At 40.9% G+C, this 22844-nt stretch overlaps 1 non-coding gene across 1 annotated transcript; it reads left to right on the top strand.

The window, feature by feature from the left end:
- The first annotated feature begins 4343 nt into the window (after positions 1–4343).
- Positions 4344–4450, top strand: LOC112768069 (small nucleolar RNA R71). Its single transcript, XR_003185508.1, has one exon. It is a non-coding gene; the product is annotated as a small nucleolar RNA R71 (small nucleolar RNA).
- Positions 4451–22844: the final 18394 nt, after the last annotated feature.

Genomic DNA, 22844 nt, shown 5'->3' with positions numbered 1-22844 from the left:
ATAACTTGAGAGCCCAGAATGCTTTGTGTTCAAGCTCTAATGGCAAGTGACAAGACTTACCATACACCAGTTGATATGGAGACATCCCAATTGGTATTTTAAAGGTTGTCCTGTATGCCCAAAGAGCATCATCCAGCTTCTTCGACCAGTCTTTTCTTGAAGCTCCCACCGTCTTTTCCAGGATCCTTTTTAGCTCTCGGTTGGATACTTCTGTCTGGCCACTTGTTTGGGGGTGATAGGGTGTAGCAACCTTGTGCTTCACCCCATATCTCAGAAGGAGGGCCTCTAGTGGTCTATTACAAAAAAGGCTTCCTCCATCACTGATGAGTGCTCTGGGAACTCCAAACCTGCTAAAGATATTCTTTCTGAGGAAGTTCAGGACCACCTTGTTGTCATTTGTAGGGGTTGCAATGGCCTCCACCCATTTGGACACATAGTCCACTGCCACCAAAATGTAATTGTTTGAGTATGAAGTTGGGAATGGTCCCATGAAATCAATCTTTCATACATCAAACAGCTCAAGTTCCAAGATGAATTACTGTGGCATCACATTTCTCTTGGGCAGATTTCCAGCCCGCTGACATTCATTGCAGTTCTTTACTAGCTCTCATGCATCTTTGAAGATGGTGGGCCAAAAGAACCCGCACTGCAAGACTTTTGCTGCGGTTCTTTCTCCTCCAAAATGGCCTCTATAGCAAGAACCATGACAATTCCATAACACTTCCCTTCCTTCCTCCTCTGAAATACACCTTCTGAGCAATCCATCTAAGCATTTTTTGAATAAGTATGGCTCATCTCAAATGAAATACTTTGCATCATTGATGAGTTTCCTCGTTTGATGCTTGTTGATCATTGAAGGAACTTCCCCGGTGGCCTTAAAATTAGTAATATCTACGAACCAGGGTGCCTTATGAACCAGCATTACTTGCTTATCAGGGAAGAATTCATTGACACTTGATTTGAGGTTGCTATCTTCTTCACAAAGAATTCTGGACAAATGATCTGCTACTTTATTCTCCACTCCCTTCTTATATTTAATCTCAATGTTGAATTCCTGCAATAGCAAAATCCACCTTATCAGTCTTGGTTTTGACTCTTTTTTTGCAAATAAATATTTTTGTGCTGCATGATCAGTAAAAACAATAACTTTAGATCCAATGAGATATGATCTAAACTTGTCAAATGCAAACACTATTGCCAGTAGTTCCTTCTCAGTAGTGGTATAATTCCTTTGAGTTTCATTTAAAACCTTGTTGGCATAATATATAACATGCACTAAATTGGCTTTCCTCTGTCCGAGCACTGCCCCAACAGCAAGGTCTGATGCATCACACATCAGTTCAAAAGCAAATTCCGATCAGGTGGGGCAATGATAGGTGCTGAGGAAAGTTCTCTTTTCAGTGTTTCAAATGCTAGTGTGCACTTTTGATCAAACACAAAAGGTGTATCAGAGACTAATAGGTTGCTCAAAGGCTTTGCAATTTTGGAAAAATCTCTGATAAGCCTTTTGTAGAAACCAGCATGGCCTAAAAAACTCCTAATTCCCTTGACATTACTAGGTGGAGATAATTTTTCAATTAATTCTACCTTAGCTTTGTCTACTTCTATGCCTTTTTCTGAAATCTTATGGCCAAGGACAATCCCCTCTGTCACCATAAAGTGATATTTCTCCTAGTTTAGAACTAGGTTTGTCTCTTGGCACCTTTTTAAAACTAAGGCAAGATGATTTAGGCAATTAGGGAATGAATCTCCAAAAACTGAGAAGTCGTCCATGAAAATTTCAATGAACTTTTCAATCATGTCTGAGAAAATAGACAACGTGCATCTTTGGAAAGTTGCAGGGGCATTGCACAATCCAAAAGGCATGCGCCTGTAAGCAAAAACTCTATATGGACAGGTAAATGAGGTTTTCTCTTGATCTCTAGGGTCAACCACTATTTGATTGTATCCCGAGTATCCATCAAGAAAATAGTAATATGCATGTCCTGCCAATCTCTCCAGCATCTGATCCATGAAGGAAAGTGGAAAATGATCTTTCCTAGTTGCCTCATTGAGTTTCCTATAGTCAATGCACATCCTCTACCATGTTACTGTTCTTGTGGGGATGAGTTCATTCTTCTCATTGGGTACAACTGTTATCCCTCCTTTCTTTGGAACCACATGGACAGGGCTCACCCATTGGCTGTCTGAAATGGGATAGATTACTCCTACCTGCCATAGCTTCATAAACTCTTTTTGGACCACTTCTTTGATGAAAGGATTCAATCTTATTTGGGCTTGAATGGAGGGTTTGGCATCATCTTCCAGCAAGATTTTATGCATGCATATGGATGAGCTTATCCCTTTTAAGTCAGCAAGAGTCCATCCAATGGCATCTTGGTGCTTTTGCAGCACCTTGATTAATTCCTCTTCCTATTCTTGACTAAGGGCAGAGTTGATGATCACTAGGTAACTTCCATCACTTCCCAAGTATGCATACTTGAGAATAGGAGGTAGTGCTTTCAACTCCAGTTTGGGTGCTTCTTTCTCCGTTTTCCTCTCCTTCGATGTGCTTGGAATAGACACTTCAGCTGAGTTGACATCAGCAACCTCAACATTTAACATGGAATTACCCTCTGTCATTCAAGTGCTTCTTCAAAGGTTTCTTGCACCATAGTTTCCACTGCATCCAACCTCATACACTCTCCCAGTGACTCTGGTGGATAGCTCATGGCCTTGAATACATTAAACACCATTCTCTCATCATGTAGCCGAAGGATAAATTCACCCTTTTGGACATCAAAGATGGCTCCAGCAGTAGCTAAAAATGGCCTCCATAAAATTATTGAAGCCTTAGCTTCTTCCTCCATATCCAACACCACAAAGTCAGCAGGGAAGATGAAGTCTCCTACTTTCACTAACGAATCTTCTACTATTCCATGAGGGAATTTGAATGATCGATCTGTCAATTGGAGTGCAATTCTTGTTGGTTTAGCTTCCTCAATCTTCATTCTTTTCATCATTGTTAAGGACATCAAATTTATACTAGCTCCTAAGTCACATAAGGCTTTTTCAACTGTTATTTCCCCTATGATGCAGGAAATTTGGAAGCTTCCTGGGTCCTTCAATTTTTGAGGCAATTTATGTTGGATGATAGCACTACATTCCTCAGTTAATACCACAGTTTCATCATTCCTCCAGCTTCTCTTCTTGGTCATTAATTCATTCAGAAACTTAGCATAAAGTGGCATTTGCTCTAGTACCTCTGCAAAGGGAATGTTGATCAGAGGTTTCTTGAAAATATCTAAAAATTTGGATAATTGGCTATCTTTTGCATTCTTCATTAGGCACTGAGGGTTAGGAGCCTTTGGGGCATATGGCTTTAGAACTTCCTTCTCCTCTGATGGGTTGGAAGCAGGTGTTTGTGCTTCTAACTTGGCATTTGGGCTGCCCTTTTCCTTCTCTTCTCGGGTCTCCCTTGAAGTCTCTCTCAATTCCTTTCTGCTTCTGAGGATAATAGCTTTGCATTCCTCTCTTGAAGTTATCCTGGTGGAATTACCTAAACTGTGGCTAGGAGCTTGCTAGACAAGTATCCAATTTGTGCTTCAAGTTTATGAGTGGCAGCATCTTGATTTTGCAAATTGGATGTTACTTCCTCTTGGAATTTCTTCATGTCTTTAAACTCCTTGCAATGGTTTGCAATCATAGCTTCCATCTTGGCCATTCTTTCATCATCAGGTGGTGATGGTGGGTTGAAATTGGGGTGTTGAGAGAGGTTGTTGTTGCTTAGGTATGGTGGATGTGAATAAGTGTTTTGTGGGGTCTGGTATGGTTTTTTGTTGGAGTTTTGATGAGTGGAGTTGTTATACTGGGTTGGATTTTGGGATCTGTGATCTGGGCCTTGGTTTTATTGGTTTTCCCACCCAAATTTTGGGTGGTTCCTCCAACCAGAGTTATAGGTTTTAAAGTATGGATCCTTAGCTTGCCTAGATGAGTTTCCAAGGTAATTAGCTTCCTCCCAGTTAACTCCTTCTTCTATGTCCAAATCTCCTTGAGGTGATGATTGAGTGTGGATAGCTGCAGCATGATTCTTCTCCATTTGCTTGGTTAATTCAGCCAGTTGCTTAGTGATCATCTTATTCTGGGCCAAGATTGCATCCATATGGTTTAATTCCAAGACTCCCCTGTTGTTGCTTCTGTCTGAGGCATAAAAATACTCATTAGCAGCCACTGTCTCTATAACATCAATGGCTTCTTCAATGGTCTTCTTCTTGTTAAAGGAACCTCCAAATGAGTGATCTACAGCTTTCTTTGATTCATGATTCAGCCCTTCATAAAAGATATGAATTTGCACCCACTTATTAAACATATCAGGGGGGAATTTCCTTGTCAAATCCTTGAATCTCTCCCAGGCTTCATAAATAGTCTCACCATCCTGCTGTCTGAATATCTGCACTTCAATTCTTAGCCTGTTTACTTTTTGTGGAGGATAGAACCTTGTTAGGAATCTATTCATTATATCCTCCCAGGTGGTCAAGCTTTCCTTGGGAAAAAATTCTAGCCATTTTGATGCAAGAAAATGGAAACAATAGCAATCTATAGGTGTCAAGATGAACACCATTAGATTTAACTGTGTCACATATCCTTTGGAATTTAGTGAGATGCTCATTATGATCCTCTTGGGCACTTCCTCCAAAAAAATAGTTGTTTTGCACAAGACTTATGAGCTGAGGCTTAAATTCAAAATTATTAGCATGGATGGTTGACTTTTGAATGCTGCTATCACAATTTCCTGGATTTGGATTCATGTAGGATCCCAGAACTCTCCTCTCTTGTCCAGCAGGGTTGGCTCCACCTCTTCTGGCATGATTGTTCACCTCTCCTTCATGATGGGTTTCCATATCATCCTCCATGGTTATGTCAAAGTCTTCCTCTTCTTCTTCTGCACCAACAACCCTCTTTCCTCTTGCTTCCCTTCTTAATCTCAGGAAGGTTGTTTCCGGTTCACTATCAAACGAGGTTGAAACCTCTTTTCTACCTGTCATACAAGTAGCACAACAAGCAGTAAGCAACCAGCAAGTGAAGGATTCACAATTATTGAAAAAGTGTTGTTAGAGCAATTAAGGCAAATAATCAAGCAGTTAATAAGTTAGTGGGTTAGTTTTACTGGAAAGTAAAGAAGTAAGGTAAAATTAAAGAAAAACAACTAAAAAATTGCAGAGAACAAAAATGAAAAAAATAAAATTAAACTTCAATTAATCACAAGAAAAGAAAAGTGATCAATCTAGTGATCCTTCAATTTAGTAATTGTTAGTACAAAACCATTCCCCGACAACGGCGCCATAAACATGATACATGGAAATTTGCCTCTCAACAAATTTTCTACCGGCAAGTGTACCGGATTGTCGTCAAGTAAAAACTCCCTGTAGAGTGAGGTTGAATCCCACAGGGATTGATTGGTTGATCAATGTTAATTGGAGAATTATACTAGTTGAGCGAAATCAGAATTTAATTGGGATTGCAGAAAGTAAATTGGCGGGAAGCTTAAATTGTAAGAAAGTAAATGAACAGAAATTAAATTGCTAGAAATTAAATGATAGAAGCTTAAATTGCACGAAATTATATAGGAATGGGGATTAAGCATGAAATTAAAGAAGCATAATATAAACAGAATGGGTAGATCAGAGATGGAGATTCATTGGGTTTTGGGAGATATTGAACTCTCAGGATCAAATTATTTTCATCTCTTCCTCAATCAATGCATTCATTGACATTGCTTGGCAATCTTAGATGATTGGATCCTAATGTCTTGGTTCACCAATCTCTCTAAGCATGAACAATTGCCCAATGTCTTGATTTAATTGCTCATGGAAAGAGTTGAAGTTCGGTCACTGACTATACCACACAAATTAATAGATCAAAGTATTGGTAGGATTACATGTCACTATATCCATCCAACCCCCAATCTAATCCAATGTGAGAAAGCAATTCTAGAATGAATTCTTCATCCCTCTCTCAAGGATCCGAAGAATTCCAATTATGAATAGCTTCTTTGTCAAGACAACTATCCAATTGAATTAAGATCGAAAGCTTTCTAACAAAAATCAAGAGAAAAGAAAGAAGAAGAAGATGAAAATGATAAACCCTAGTTTTGTGGTTTATCTTGTGCTTATTTTAGGGGATTTTATCACCTTTTCCCACATTTATTCAATAAAATAGCATGGTTTTGTAATTCTCCCTTGAATTGTGCTTAAGTGTAAAAACATGCTTTTTAGGGCCTTAAATTGATATTTTAATTCACTTTAATTCCATTCGATGCCTTGATGTGTTTGTACAGTGATTTCAGGTTCATAAGGCAAGTATTGGATGGAATAAATGAGGAGAAAAGCATACAAAGTGGAGAATGCATAAAGAAACAAAGATTGGGAATGCATCAATGGGGGCGCACGCGTACATGGCGCGCACGCGCAGAAGTGATTTTGCATAGAGACGCGCACGCGTACATGCCGCGTACGCGCGGATGAAGAAACATCCAATCAACGCACACGCGCACATGGCGCGTACGCGCCGATACTAACACGTGACCCACTTGAAGGGAAAACACTGGGGATGATTTCTGAGCTGCCCAGGCCCAAATCCAACTTGTTTCTGAGTGTATTTCATGCAGAATTGAAGTCCAAGCAAGGGGGAGCAATTAGTTAGTCAACATGAGCCTTTAGTTAGTTTTCTAGAGAGAGAAGCTCCTTCTTCTCTCTAGAATTAGGTTAGGTTTAGGATAAATTGTAATAGATCCATGTTTAATTCTTTGCTTTCATCTTGTTTCTTCTACAATTTCTCATTTCTATATCTTGATTTTCTTAGTTGTAGTGTTAATTTCCCTCTTTGCTTTCTTTTGTGATGATGAACTCATGTTGGATTTGGTTTACATTTAATGCAATTTGATTTTGATATTTCTTTCATTGATGAATTAAGTTGTTAATTTACTTTCCTTGCAATTATTAGTTGTTAGATTTATCATTCTTTCACTTTTACCATGCTTTCCTTTATTACCCACCAAGTGTTTGACAAAATGCTTGGTTGGGCTTTAGAGTAGACTTTGAGCATTCTTGGCTTGGAAGGAGTAATTAGGCAATCTTAAGTCATGAAAACCCAACCTATGTTGGTGATCTAGAATTGTTAGTTAATATCATTTCCATTGACTATAACCTCTTACTAATCCAATTGGTGAGTTGATTAGGACATCTGGAGTGAGATTAGCTAATCTTGTTAGACTTTCTCTCATGGAAGATAACCTATATCTTCTTCCATCATTGGGGATGACGTAATAAGATAAGTTCTTGTTAAGCATTGCTATGATCAATGACTAGGATAGAAAGCCTATGATCTCAACGCTTGCCATGAATGTCTCTCTTTACTTATTGCTTTTCTTTATTTTGCTTCCTCTAATCACTTGCTTGATTTAACTTTTCTTGTTCCTTTTATCAACCAAACCCCCTTTACCCCTCATAGCCAATAATTGACCACTTCATTGCAATCCTCGTGAGAAGACCCGGAGTCTAAATACTTCGGTTAATTCTTATTTGGGGTTTGTACATGTGACACAACCATATCTTAATTTGATGTGAGAGTTGTTTGTTGGTTTGGAGCTATGCTCACAACGAAGTAATTCCTTTCTTTAGGAAGAAAATCTAGACCATCGAGTGAATCTAACTATCAAATTAATGGCACCGTTGCCGGGGATAGCAATGGTGCTATGTTATTGGCTATTGTATATATTGTGAATAGATTGATTTTTGGTTTGTTTGTTAGTTTTTTCTAGTGTAGAATTTTGTTCTCTTTATTCTTATTAGTTTTTGTTTTTATTTTCTCTTGACACTATGAATTCTCATCCTTTTGGTTATGAGTATGGTTCAAACTATGTTGTAGGAAATGGAAGCTTCAATGAGGATGTGCATCAAGGATTTGGAAATCAAGGATGGAAGGAACCCCAAGCTTATGGACAACCTTCTTGGAAACAACCTCCTCCGAACTCTTATGGATATAATCCTAATCCTAATGCATACCAATCCAATGTGTGTGATGACCCTCATTGTGGTTGTCAACCACAATCATCATATGCAAATGAACCCCCTCCTCAATATAGCCCTACACCATACTCACATGCCTCACACCATCATTCAACTCCATATGACTATAACCCATACCCACCATACCAACCGCCGTATGAGCCATATCTAGAGCTACCAATATTCCAACACCAATACGCACCAGAACCACAAAGTCCACACACACCACCTCAAGAATTTCACCAATATGAACCACCTTCCAATTACAATAACCTTCCCTCAAATAATGAAACCTCTCTTCCACCACCACCTCCCGATGAAGCCTTCATATTAGAACTGCAAGACCTCGAATCTCGTATCTTAAGGCGACAAGAGGAGGATGAAAATAAGTTTAAGGAGTTAAGAGCAAGGATGGCTAGCATGGTAGAATCCATGAGTCAGCTAACATCCCACCTAAGCTCATGCATCCTAAGTACTCCCATTGTTGAATGTGAGGAAACAATCAAGGAGCCTAGTGAGGGAGTGAACTTGAAGCTCCATGGTGGGGAAGAGGAGTTAAAGCAAGAAGTAAAACAAGAGGAGGAGGTAGAGATTAGTGAACAAAAGGAAATAGTGGGTGGATGTTTGGGATATGTTGAGCAAATAAAGGAATCTCGAGTTGAAGAACCCTCTTCCACGAAGTTTGGAAGGGATGTTAAAGAGGAAAGTAATGTTGCAAAAGTAGACAGAGAGTTGAAGGGGATTGATCAAGAAGTGGATTCCATCATTAGTGATTTTTTGCCCACATTGATCAATCCCCTTGACAATCTTGTTGAGCCTTCTCCCAGTGGACTAGAATGCAATGTTGAGGAGGATGTGCAACCTCCAAGGCCTATTGTGAGAGGATAATCAGAAGAAGTGTCCCAAGCAACAAGCTCCCTTGTATACAATGATTCCGCATCAACATATGATCCTTTCGAGTTTAAAGAGTCCTTTCCCAATATGCTTAGACTTGATGATGAGGTAGACTTCACTAGACCTCCTATCTATGATGAGAGTGATGGGGAAGAGACAGAAGAAATTGGTGAAGAAGAATGCGAACTTGAGGAAGCTTGGCAAGAGGAGGAACTTGAAAAACCTTACCAAGTGTTGGAAGCCTCTAGAAGAGGATGGACGGGAGTAGAGTGATAAACCCATATTTCATGAGTTCTTTTGTGCTTAATTAGAGTGATTTATTCAACTCTTCACCTACTTATTCACATTAATTTCATGGTTTTACTTTCCCTTCCTTATTATGCCATATTGTGAAAAACATGTTTCCTAAGCTTTAAAAAAATTAATTATTTTAATTACCTTTATTTCCATTCGATTCCGTGATTAGTGTGTTGAGTAGCTTCAGGTTTCCTAAGGCTGAATGACTTAAATGATGAAAAAAAAGGTAACATACAAAAATAGAAGGAGAAGGCAAAACGGAGCTTTAAGGAAACTGGTATCCACGCAATCGCATGGACGACGCGATCGCGTGCCAGAAGAAAAGAAGCAGCGACGCGGCCGCATGACTGACGCGACCGCGCTCCTTGAGTAGAACACCCACGACGCGGACGCGTGACTGACGCGACCGCGTGGAAAGGAAAAGCTCCAGATGAAGCGACCGCGTGACCCACGCGGACGCGTGACAGAGGCCACGTATCAGAATTTACAGAATACGCCCCCAGCAATTTCTGAAGCCCTTTTTGGCCCAGATCCAAGTACAGAAAGCATAGATTAGAGGTTATAAAGTGGAGGAATGCATCCATTCAAAAAGAGAGCTCGCCAATTTCTAGTTTTCATGATTTAGATTTAGTTTAGAGAGAGATTCTCTCTCTCTCTCTTAGGATTTAGGACTTCTTCTTGTTTTGGGAGTAACTCTTGATCCAGGTTTTAATGTTCTTTTATTTCAATTTTACTTTTATTTATTTGATTCCAATATTTGAATTGATTATTATAATTTAAATTATGAATTATTCCATGTTACAGATTTCTATTTGAATTAATGATATTTAAGGTATTTTTCAGTTTATGATTGTTCTCTTTGATTTAAGTTGCCATTACTTCCCATCTAAGGACACTTTTATTGTTCCAGCAATTTACTTTTTCCCCTTTTGGTCTTGGTTAAGAAATCAGTGACTCAACATTATCGAACTCAGCATAATTGATAATTGTTATCTTGCTAATTGATCTGAACTTCAATAATCCCAACTTTTTCCTAGGAAATAAATAGGATTCGAAGGTCAAACTAATTAGTCCCTTGACTTACCTTTGCTTCATAGGTTAACTAAGTGGAATTAAGATACAACTTTCATTATTGTTGAGAGGGATAACTAAGTTGGACTTCTAATTTCCCTTATCTTGCCAAAAGTTGTTTTACAGTTATTATTTATTTTTAATTGCCATTTAATTCACTCGTCATTTAAATTACTTGCTTCTCACCTTCTAAACCCCGATTACAACCTTTATAACCAATAATAAGAACATACTTCCTTGCAGTTCCTTGAGAAGACGACCCGAGGTTTGAATACTCGGTTAACAATTGTTAAGGGGTTTGTTAGTTGTGACACCCAAAACGTTTGTACGAAAGGGATTTTTGTCGGTTTAGAGACTATATCTACAACGCGACTGTTTTTATGACATTCTTAACTGGCAGAAATCACGATCGTCAAAATGGCGCCGTTGCCGGGGAGCTGCTAACGTGTGCCTTATTATTGGTTATTGTAAATATTTTTCTTTTGCTTGTTTATTTATTTTTGTTTTTGTTTTTTCTTTTTATCTTTATTTGCTACTATGAACTCTCACCCCTCTCGCTTTGAGTTTGGTTCTAATATTGTTAAAGGAAATAGAAGTTACAGCAGGAATGTGCATCAAGGTCAGACCAATCAAGGATGGATGGAACAAAGAGGATCTAATCAACCCTTTTGGCAGCAACACCCTCCGAGATATCCTGGACAAAGACCATTCTACCGTGCATACCCAGCTGAAAGACATGGTGGACAACCTTGTAACTACCAACAAGCCCCACCCCGTGCATATGAACCATCCCTTCAACATAACCTCGAACCACCACACTCACAAGCTTCTTTTCACCATTCGCCATCATATGATCCTTCCTTACCCCAATACCAATCCAATCGTTCCCAATCATCACCACTTTCCTTTGTATCATGTCCAAGTCCGGCAAACCGCGAAGCAGAGGATCGCCTAAAAGAAACAGTAATTAAATTTCAAACAACCATTCAACAACTGGAGCAAGCACTAATTCAATGGGCCACTAGGCGCTCAAATATACAAGGATCAACCACAGCTCCATGTGGACAGCCCGATGAAGAGCGTAGCATGAAAGAAATACTAGAGACTCCAGTGGACAAGACAGAGAATGAATTCGTACTAGAACAAGTGGAAGAAGCTGTCATTGTTCAAGAAGAAGAGTTGGTTGAAGATCTAGGAGATGCTGAACTTCCTTGGGAATCCAGAATTGAGGAAAACTCCGTCCAAGATGCTACAGTTGATGCTAAGGAGGATACCGTACAATCTCCAAGGAAAGTCGTTTACGAAGAGTCAGACGGAATAATTCAAGAAGCAAATTTCCTTGATGATGATAGTCACAAGTCTAGTTCTCCTAGTGATGAACTTGCATCCGCAAGTGAATTCTCTGAGATCGAAGAATTTTCTCCAAGTGAATATGAAGATGATGCGGAGGTAGATTTCTCTCAACCTCCAATCTATGACTCGAGTGATGAGGAAGACATAGAAGACTTTGACCAGGATACAGATACAATTAAAGATCTTTGCAAGGAAGTGGAAGAATTCACAGAAGAGCACAAGGAAACGGAACTTGCAGAACCACCAAAAAAAGGGGTTGCACGACGCGACCGCATGCCTCATGCAATCGCGTCATATCGCGAAAAACACCACCCATGCGACCGCGTGACCCACGCGGCTGCGTGATATATATATCGGCGTAAGGATCCAACGAACAGAAAGTTAGGCTGGAATCGTGCGGCTCTTGTGCGTTTTGCACAAATTGGCCCACGAGATCGCATGCCCCATGCGATCGCGTCACTTACCCAATACCAATCCCACACGACCGCGTGAACGACGCGATCGCGTCGCATGGATTGCATATCACCCCAAAAGGAGACAGAGAGTTGCGTCGAAACGGCGCTGGAGTCGTGCGTTTATCACGAATTCCAGCGACGCGATCGCGCGCCCCACGCGATCGCATCTCCCCCATTTTCACCCCAACCACGCGACCGCGTGCCCCACGCAGCCGCGTGGATTCGAAAATATAACCCCCCCCAGCCACGCGAACCCTTTCAGTCGCGCAGCCCCCCCTTCACCCCCAACCCTCTTCTCCTTCTCTGTTCTTCTTCCCCCAGACACCGCCGGCCAGCCACCACGCCACCACCCCAACGCCGTCGCCGCCTAGACGCCGCCACCGTACCATCCCCTCCCCTTCTCTCTTCTTCTTTCTTCCTCTCTCCTCCCCTTTCCACCACAGCCACCTCCGCGAACACCGCCCAACCACCGCCGGCCATCCAGCCGCGCCCCGCTCTCCGCCATCCACCCCCCTCAGCCAGCAACAACCACCGCCCTCCCTTCCCCTATCCTCTTCCTCTCTCACTAACCCTAATACCTCCCTCCGCCACTGCCCCCTCAGCCGCCACCGCGACGTCGTGCACCACCACCGCGCCGGACGCCGCCGCAGCCACCTTCTTCCCTGTTCCACCCCTTCCGCTTACCAGGTTCCGCAACACGCAACCCTTTCTATCCGTTCGTCACTTTTCTGTATTTTTTTCCGTTTATGTTCATGATTAGGATAGCTAAACTTGCATGTTGTAGTAGATTTTTAGGTTGTTAGGTAGCTTAGGATGTGGTTAGTGGATCTAGGTCTGTTTCCTTGCACTGTTCTTACTTCTGTTTTATCCTATGTGCAAATCTGTTGCTACTATAATCATGATTCATATGCTGCTTTCTTGTATGTTGCTGCTGTTTACATTGAGTTTTTATGTTTATTTTATATCTCTGTACATGCAGCTTGCTTTCTTTTAATTCATATGAACTGATATGATTGCTGTTTATTTTCCGGGACAATCCAATTTTAGCCAGAATGCTGCCCAAATTTTTTGAAAATTGTTTTCATTCTGGTTTTGGTTTGGCAACTTTCTTATCCTCTTTGATTTCCTGGTTCATAACTTGCATTTGTGATTCACTAATTCTAATTTCTGATTTCTTTATTTCTATTCGAATCAGCATCACCCTGTTTTCTTTATTCGATTATGAGTACTTCTATTCTTACGTGTGAATCCTTATAATATGGAATTTTTTCTATGCCACTTACTTTCCTAACTCACTAATTTTAATTTACTAATTTCTTTTTACCATACTAACCCTTTTGATCTCTTTTCTGATCACTTTCACTTCCTCTAACTTTCTCCCTATGGCATATTAATTTTTTTCTTTCCATTTAACATTAATTCAATCACATTTCAATTACTCATTTTCCTTATTCTATTTCTCTCTTACCGCTTTGAGTTTCCTTTGTTTAAATTGCCTATTTGCTTTCCTATTTTATCCATTTCCTGGTTTTCTGTTTTTCAGGATGTCTGCCTCACAAAGGAAAGGCAAAGGCAAGGCTACTGGCAAGCGCAACCGAGGAGATTCCTCCCAGTCCATCATTGCTCTAATGCACGATTCCTCATGGCGGGATAAGAACTTCACACAGCAGGAAAAAGCTGACCAGCTGCTCCCTTCGACTGATCCTATAAAATTTGCAAACTGGTACTGTGAGCTGAAGTACCCGACTTTTGCAAACTCTAGAAATCTATACCTGGAACGTACCTTGAAGATTCCAGAAGCCCTCTAGCAATAAACCACTGAGCAAATCAAGCAAAGGGGCTGGTTCTTTCTGGAGAGACCACTAACAGAGGTCAATGCATCTTGGGTACAGGAATTCTATTGCAACTACTACCTTACTACCCTAGATGCAGTGAACCTGAGGGGAAAGCAAATTCTGGTCACTGAGGAGGCCATAGAGACCGTTCTCCAGCTCCCTGCCAAGTCCGATCAGCCAGATGGTTATGCACAGGCTGAGGAGGACATGGGCCAGATGCGGTTTGATTGGGATGCTGTGAAGGCACGGATAGCTCTCGACCCTGCTGTTCCTTGGGAGATGGGTCAGGACACCACTATTTCTAGAGGGATCAAGCGAGTGTACTTGAATGATGAGGCTCGGCTATGGCATCAGATCTTGAGCAACTATGTGATGCCGAGTACTCATGAGACTGAGATCCCGGTTGCCATGATCACCCTCCTCTGGTGTGTGCTGGAGGGTAAAGACCTGCACTTGCCTCGTTTTATCCGGCATTATATGGCCAGGGTCTATGTCCGAGGCACCCTCCCCTTTCCTTATCTGGTTACACGGCTAGGCCGTCAGGCTGATGTGCCTTGAGAGAATGCCGATGAGTGACCACCAGCAGCGGACTGCAGGAAGATCATCCCTCACAGCAAGAACTTCCTTGCTTTCGGCTACAAACCACCACCTGTCACTGCTACTGATGAGACAGCCCCTCTGTCTGTTGGACCCTCTTCATCCACAGCTGCCCCAGCTGCCCCTGCTGCCACCACTGCACCTCCACCCGCCTCTGAGCTGGTTTATCACCTCGTGCACTGTCTATTCCGCCAGCTTGATCAGATGGAGCGCCGTAACAGGCGCCGGTATGAGAGATTGGAGCGCCGCAGCAGGCGACGCTATTCCCATCTGAAGCTGATGATCAGACAGGGCACCAACATCCCCTCCGAGCCCGACACACCATCAGAGCCATCAGAGGAGGAGGAGGATGAGCACAAGAAGGAGCCTCATTCCCAGGCAGAGACTCATCAGCAGGTAGGCACAGAGCACGCTACACCACAGCAGGAGGCCCCACATCAGCTTGAGGCTGCAGATCCGGAGATCCCGATCCAGTCAGTCCCCCTTCTACAGCAGTCAGACTCTCAGCCCACCACCGCCACAGAGACCCTAGCTACCATCCCTACCAGTGATGACACTCCTTCACACCCGGCTTGATTGAGCATCGGGGACGATGCTTCATTTTAAGTGTGGGGAGGTCGCCATCTCTGGCGTTTATTTTGGTGAACTACTACATACTTTTTCTTTTATTTTGGATATTTTTCTGTATTTTTCTCTTTTTCTTTTATTATTATTTTCTGAGTACTTATATATTGCTACTTGTGTATTTTACTCTATTTTCTGAATTTTGCATTTTTTGTTCATATTTTAGTTATTTAGTTCATTTTAGTTATTTAGTTTAGTTTGAAATTCTAACTTATTAGTGGATCAATTAGTATAGTTTACCCTTTTTACATAAGACAGCTTAGTTATAGCTTAGTTTAAATTGACAAATATAAAAAAAAAAAGAGTAAGCTAGGAACTTGAACATAATAGATTTAGATCCATAAAACCTTGTATGAATAGCATTACATGATGTAGTTAAACTGACAACATTTCATCAAGGAGAAACATTAAAACTTCAAAGGCTACCCTAAATTACTTTTTAAGAGAATAATGAGAATTTTTAACTAAACCTGCATGACATACATAAGTGATAAATGATTTTTCAGCTAGAGAACACATAGCCTGTGAGTTTTGAGCTTAACTGTATGGTTACATTCAAACCATAATTTTTATTTCTGTGTGTTCCAACCTTCTTTCTTATTCTGGTGTTCTTTACTTTGTTTTAGTCTATATGTCCGATTATAGAATATAGGTACATCTCAAAATAATGATTGAGGCCATCATTTGATTTTAGCTCACTTATCCCAAATTAGCCTACCTTTTACATCACCTTTGTTAGCCCCCTTTGAGCTTTTTTTTTTTTTAAAAAAAAACCCCTTATTCTATTTTAGCCAAATTACTAGCCTTAAGCAGAAAAACAAAAGAAAATCCCAAGTGAATCCTTGGTTAGCTTAAGATAGAAAATTATAAATAGAGTAAAATGTGGAAAACTTATTGGGAACATAGTTGATAAAGACAAAAGGTAGAAAAATTAAAAAGAATAAAGCAACTCAAAATTTTGGGAAGCAGGCTCATGAAAATTCAAATTAATTAAAATTACCATGTGTATTCATAAAAAAAAAAGTTAGAGTTCAAAGCATGTAAATAAGGGGATACAAAAAGAACTCCCCAATGCAAAATAAAAAGCAATGCACATGGGATAAAAACAAGAATTGAAACATGAGCATGTGACATCAAAAGCAAGAAAATAGGGAGAATAGGTAAAGAAGCATTGTTTTACTAAGTATGTATGTTAGGTGAGATCTTAGTCTAATTAAGGATTCACTTATTAGCTCACTTAGCCTTATACATATATCCTTACCCTTTGCCTTGACCCCATTACAACCTTAATTAAAGACCTCATGAGTTTTGGTATGACTATGTTCTATAATTGTTGATTGGTTAGACGAAAAACAAAGTTATAAAAAGGAAGAATGAAAAGAAGAATAGAGTGATTAACCCAATAAACACTGAGTGATTAGAGAGAAAACACAAAATCCAGTGAGGGTTCAAAAGCTCATTAAACATTTATCTCTGATTGTCTTGCAAGTTTTTTTTCTCTCATCTCATTTGCAAAAAAAATGCTTTATTATTTGAGGGTTAGCCATATATGTATATATATCTCCTTGAGAATGTGAAATAATTTGACTACATGTAGGCTTTATATATGAGTGGATGAATTAGAATTGCATGACTCATTAGGTAGATGCATTTAGCATAGGTTGCATTTCATAACATTCCATCACTTTAACCTTAATTATTTACCTTGGATTTAGCATGAGGACATGCTAGTGTTTAAGTGTGGGGAGGTTGATAAACCCATATTTCATGAGTTCTTTTGTGCTTAATTAGAGTAATTTATTCAACTCTTCACCTACTTATTCACATTAATTGCATGGTTTTACTTTCCCTTCCTTATTATGCCATATTGTGAAAAACATGTTTCCTAAGCTTTAAAAAAATTAATTATTTTAATTACCTTTATTTCCATTCAATGCCGTGATTAGTGTGTTGAGTAGCTTCAGGTTTCCTAAGGCTGAATGACTTAAAGGATGAAAAAAAAGGAAACATACAAAAATGGAAGGAGAAGGCAAAACGGAGCTTTAAGGAAACTGGTATCCACGCAATCGCATGGACGACGCGATCGCGTTCCAGAAGCAAAGAAGCAGCGACGCGGCCGCATGACTGACGCGACCGCGCGCCTTGAGTAGAACACCTACGACGCGGACGCGTGACTGACGCGACCGCGTGGAAAGGAAAAGCTCCAGATGAAGCGACCGCGTGACCCACGTGGACGCGTGACAGAGGCCACGTATCAGAATTTACAAAATACGCCCCCAGCAATTTCTGAAGCCCTTTTTGGCCCAGATCCAAGTACAGAAAGCATAGATTAGAGGTTATAAAGTGGAGGAATGCATCCATTCAAAAAGAGATTCTAGTTTTCATGATTTAGATTTAGTTTAGAGAGAGATTCTCTCTCTCTCTTAGGATTTAGGACTTCTTCTTGTTTTGGGAGTAACTCTGGATCCAGGTTTTAATATTCTTTTATTTCAATTTTACTTTTATTTATTTGATTCCAATATTTGAATTGATTATTATAATTTAAATTATGAATTATTCCATGTTACAGATTTCTATTTGAATTAATGATATTTAAGGTATTTTTCAGTTTATGATTCTTCTCTTTGATTTAAGTTGCCATTGCTTCCCATCTAAGGACACTTTTATTATTCCGGCAATTTACTTTTTCCCCTTTTGGTCTTGGTTAAGAAATCAGTGACTCAACATTATCGAACTCAGCATAATTGATAATCGTTATCTTGCTAATTGATCTGAACTTCAATAATCCCAACTTTCTCCTAGGAAATAAATAGGATTCGAAGGTCAAACTAATTAGTCCCCTGACTTACCTTTGCTTCATAGGTTAACTAAGTGGAATTAAGATACAACTTTCATTATTGTTGAGAGGGATAACTAAGTTGGACTTCTAATTTCCCTTATCTTGCCAAAAGTTGTTTTACAGTTATTATTTATTTTTAATTGCCATTTAATTCACTCATCATTTAAATTACTTGCTTCTCACCTTCTAAACCCCGATTACAACCTTTATAACCAATAATACGAACATACTTCCTCGCAGTTCCTTGAGAAGACGACCCGAGGTTTGAATACTCGGTTAACAATTTTTAAGGGGTTTGTTACTTGTGACACCCAAAACGTTTGTACGAAAGGGATTTTTGTCGGTTTAGAGACTATATCTACAACGCGACTATTTTTATGACATTCTTTACTGGCAGAAATCACGATCGTCATAGAGCGTGCTTTATCATGATCTTTGGGAACTCCTCCACCTAGGTTGTCATCCAATCCTTTGTTTGAGTGGGTAAAACTTCTAATTCTCAGCTTTATTACCCCACTTGAATATGGGTTGCTTGAAACGGATGGCCAACTTAGGGCGCTTTGTGGGATTAAGCGAAAGAGGAGGATGCTTAGTAGTTGGCGTTGTAAATCTAGGCTCATTATGGTTAGAAGCTCAAAATTGAAGAGCATGGATTGGTGTAGTGCTCAATTAAATGGGTCTAGGAGGATAGTTTGGTGCTTTCATGAGAATTCGGCTTTCTTGTCACTCGGACAAAATCAAGACGATCACCTAGAAAATGGGTGCGAAGATAAGATATGGGACCCTGGATCACAACATGAAAACCAATTTTGGAAACTCATATCTTGGAGAGAACCTCACCCAAGTTTGGTGAAGATGGTTGGAACTTCTGACGACCGATTGAAGGACAAGCACTCTTGGAAGTTCAAGGATGAATACCGGCATAAACCACCTTGACAAGGAACCTCCCAAATGTCTAACTTAGTATATTTTGCTTTGCTTGCTAAGGTGTTTATAAAGTCTATGCCTTAATTAGGGATGATTCTCTGAATTTGAGTTTTTGCTTGGATTGCAAGTTTTCTCGATTTGTTTGAAAATTCCCAAAAATTCAAAAGAAAAATATGCTTGATTTTGCATCTTAGCTAGTTTTAGAGCCTTAGAGGAGATTGGGAGGATTTTGAGCTCTCCTTAGTACTTTTGAAAAAAAAAGAGAGAGAATGAAGAGCCACGCGCAAGCGCACTGTGCGCGCGCGCGTCAGCTGTGCATTAGAGCTTTCTGGGCTAAGGACCAGAGAGTTGTGCAACTTTTGGACCAACTCTGCGCCTCAACCCACGCGGATGCGTGCATGGCGCATCCGCACCCTTTGCATTTCCTTACCCACGCGTTAGCGCACCTGGCGCCCCTGCGCCTCGCTTGTCACTCAACCCATCCACGAGCAAGCGCACAGTGCGCGCACGCGTCGATGCGATTTTTCATCACCCAGGCCAAAGGCCCGAGAGTTTTGCCAACTCTGGGCCACTTTTATGCCTCTGGCCCAGCTCACCCGCGCGGATGCGCACCGTATGCATTCGTGCCCATTCCCGATTCTCCCATCTACGCGCAGGCGCATATGACGCTTCCGTGCCACTTCATTATCCTCTCACCGACGCGGACGCGCGTAGTATGCGCACGCGTGGATTCAAAAATTTCATTTACCCAGGGACACGAAAGCCCTAGTGCAGTCGCGCCCCAACCCCCTTTTCTCTCCCAACGTTCTCTCTTCTTCTTCATCTCCCTCGATCCCTCAGTTCTGCAATCAACACCCTCAATTGTCGCCGGCGAGCATCCCGCAACCACCGCCATCGCGACACTTCTCCCCTATCTCTTCTTCCTCCCTTCCTCACCCTCTCTTTCTCCTTCTCACTTCGCCCCTACTTTGTCTCTGGCTCTGTCCCGGCGCCACCTGAGAGCCACCACGAGCTCCACTGCGCCACCACCATTCCTGAGCAACGCCACCGTTCACTCCTCTTCCTCCACTCTCCCTTCCCTTCCTCTATTCCGATCCTCTCCTTCACATGTTCCCTTTCTTCTCATTTTTATTTTACTTCTATTTGATTAATCTAGTTTAGCTCATTCTGTTTAGCCTGTTTAGTTCAATTAGTTTAGTTAGTTTAGTTTAATTAGGTGGTTAGAGAATCTGGGCTAGATAGTGGATTTAGGTTTGTTTTGAATAATGATGATGATTGAAAGTGTTGCCGCTTCATTAACTTTCCTTGGATTGTTGTTTCTGAATGTTGCTTTCCTCATGACTGCTGGTTGCTTAATTGCTCATTGCTACTTGTTGCTGGTTGGCTTGGTTTGAATTGCTTATTGATGTTTGTTGCTATCTGTTGGCTTACATGTTTATTTCATATGAATTCACATATGGTTTTTGTGTTTAATTCTAATGCATTCATATGGAATATACACTATTTGATTGAATTTAGGAAATGGACAATTTACTGCTGAAATGCTGCCGGATTTTTCCAAACCATGTTTCATGAAATAACATTATTTTAATTGGTGCAACAAGCTTCTATTAAACGGATTTCTGTGTCAATAGAATTTTGTTTGCTAAATGGTTTTGGAAACTCCTCAAGAACTTGTTCACAAGTTTTGGTCATGCTTATCATATTCTTTGCTTGTTTATAATGATGCTTTACTTCTATGCATTGAATACTTCACGTGAATTTTCAAATTGACCATGAACTTGAAACTCTTTTGAGATTATGTGCCTCTTTTGCATAAACATACAAGTTTGAAGTTTTTTCTTAATTTATGTGGCCGAATTGATTCATTCTATTCATACATAATTCACATTAAGTCACATGGATCATGAGGTTTTCCATTCTTGTTTCAACTTGTGACTTTTATGCCTTGTTGGATTTGGTGTTGAATGTTTCTTGATTAACTTGTTTCTCAATGTTTTGATTTTACCAACACCAATTAGTACAACATTAATAATCTTTACATTGATTGATGACTTGTTTTCATATTGGTTGCTTTTTGGAAATATCATATTTCATCATCAATGACTATATGCATTTCATGGTTGTGAGTATGCTTACACCCCTATTTTGTAAACTTCTTTTAATTGAACCGATAAATGTCATATCACTAACTTTTAAAGCATTTCTCTAAATGCTAACTTGTTTAACCAACTAACTTCTCTTTTGGTTTTCAACTAAACTCTATTGATCATTATTTTGAATATGGCATTTCTTAGGCTTAATGAACAAGCATTGTGCAATTGTGGTTTGAATTCTTGGTTTGTGACTTGGTTTGAATTCTGAATTCTGTTACTTGCATTCCAAGAATTCTCTTTTCTTCACTCACTTCATGAGTATACCTTACTTTAAGTGCTATACATCTACTTGGCTAGTTGCTTATATCATATCACATCTATTTTCAGGATGTCAGACAAAGGAAAAGCCATAGCTACTACTTCAAAAAGAGAAAGCGCTTTAAAGCCTCAACCCTTTCCCCCTGTGTTAATTATGCTAAGAATCTGCTGAATGATGTGGACAAAGAAAATCAATTGTTACCATCCACGAACCCAATCAAATTCCCCAACCTCTACTGTGAGCTTCGCTTCCCTAAATACCGGAAGACGAACCTGAACATTGAAAAGAAACTGGTCCTTCCCAATGATGTGAGACGCGCCATCAACAGCCATATTCTGAAGTTGGGCTTGGACTTTGTTGATAGAGATTTGGGGAGGATAAACACTTTGTGGGTGAGGGAATTCTACTGCAACTTCTTTCGTGCCACTCTTGATTCAGTCCACCTGAGGGGTAGAGAGATCTTGATCGCTGAGGCAGCCATTGGGGGGCATTGCTTTCCCGACCTCGTACTGGTGACCCATGCGCCTGTCAACAGGCAGAGGTAGCTATCCACTGCATGACTTTTGATTACGAGGTGCTTAAGCGCATGATTGCCACACTTGACGCCCCTTGGGTGATGGATTCTGGGAACAAGAAGCCCAATGGGATGCTTTTCACTTATCTGTCGAGAGAGGTTAAGACTTGGCAGCATATATTCGCCCATTATGTCTTGCCCACCACTCACTTTTCAGAGATTCTGATGGATATGGTAGTTCTTATCGACTGTGTTATGGAGGGAAAAGAGGTAGACTTCCCCCGGTTGATTAGGCAGAGCATGTGGCGCGCTCACATTCGTGGCCTGCTGCCATTTCCTACATTGGTCACCAGCATGGTTGAGCTAGCTGATGTCCCACGGGAGGACGATGATGTGACACCACCACCCCCAGATGACGATAACAAGGAGGTTACTATTCTGTGGGGTGGGTGGGTGCACGAGAAGCCTCCACCCAGACACTGTTCTCGAGCCAGAGTAGTGGTAGAGGCAGCTCAGCCTTCATCATCATCAGCAGCAGCAGGACCCTCATCTACTTTAGCAGCCGCAGCATCCTTACCACCACCGCCAGCACCTGAGCTGACATACCTACTTGTACAATGCCTGTTTCACTTCATGGAGTGCAGCGAGCGTCGTATCATGCGACGTCTCAATCACATAGACCAGGTGTTTGTATCACAGGGTATTGAGCTACCTCCACTCCCAGACTCTCCCGCCTCCGACAAGCAGGATCAGGAGGAGGAGCATGCTGAGGAGCCGATTCAACAGGAGGCACCACCAGAGACATAGGCCGCCACAGAGATTCAGCAGCCTCCTGAGGAACCACAGCTAGTACCACAGCCACAGCCACAGCCTGAGCCCGAGCCACAGCCCGGCGCGACTGTGACCCCTAGTTCGTGCTACAACAGTATCATCGAGGACGATGCTTCATCCTAAAGTGTGGGGAGGTCATTGTTCGTG

Source organism: Arachis hypogaea, chromosome 17, assembly GCF_003086295.3.
Source record: "Arachis hypogaea cultivar Tifrunner chromosome 17, arahy.Tifrunner.gnm2.J5K5, whole genome shotgun sequence".
NCBI classification, from domain to species: domain Eukaryota; kingdom Viridiplantae; phylum Streptophyta; class Magnoliopsida; order Fabales; family Fabaceae; genus Arachis; species Arachis hypogaea.
Note: the sequence above shows the minus strand (reverse complement) of the source record. Positions and strands in the feature narration are given on the sequence as shown.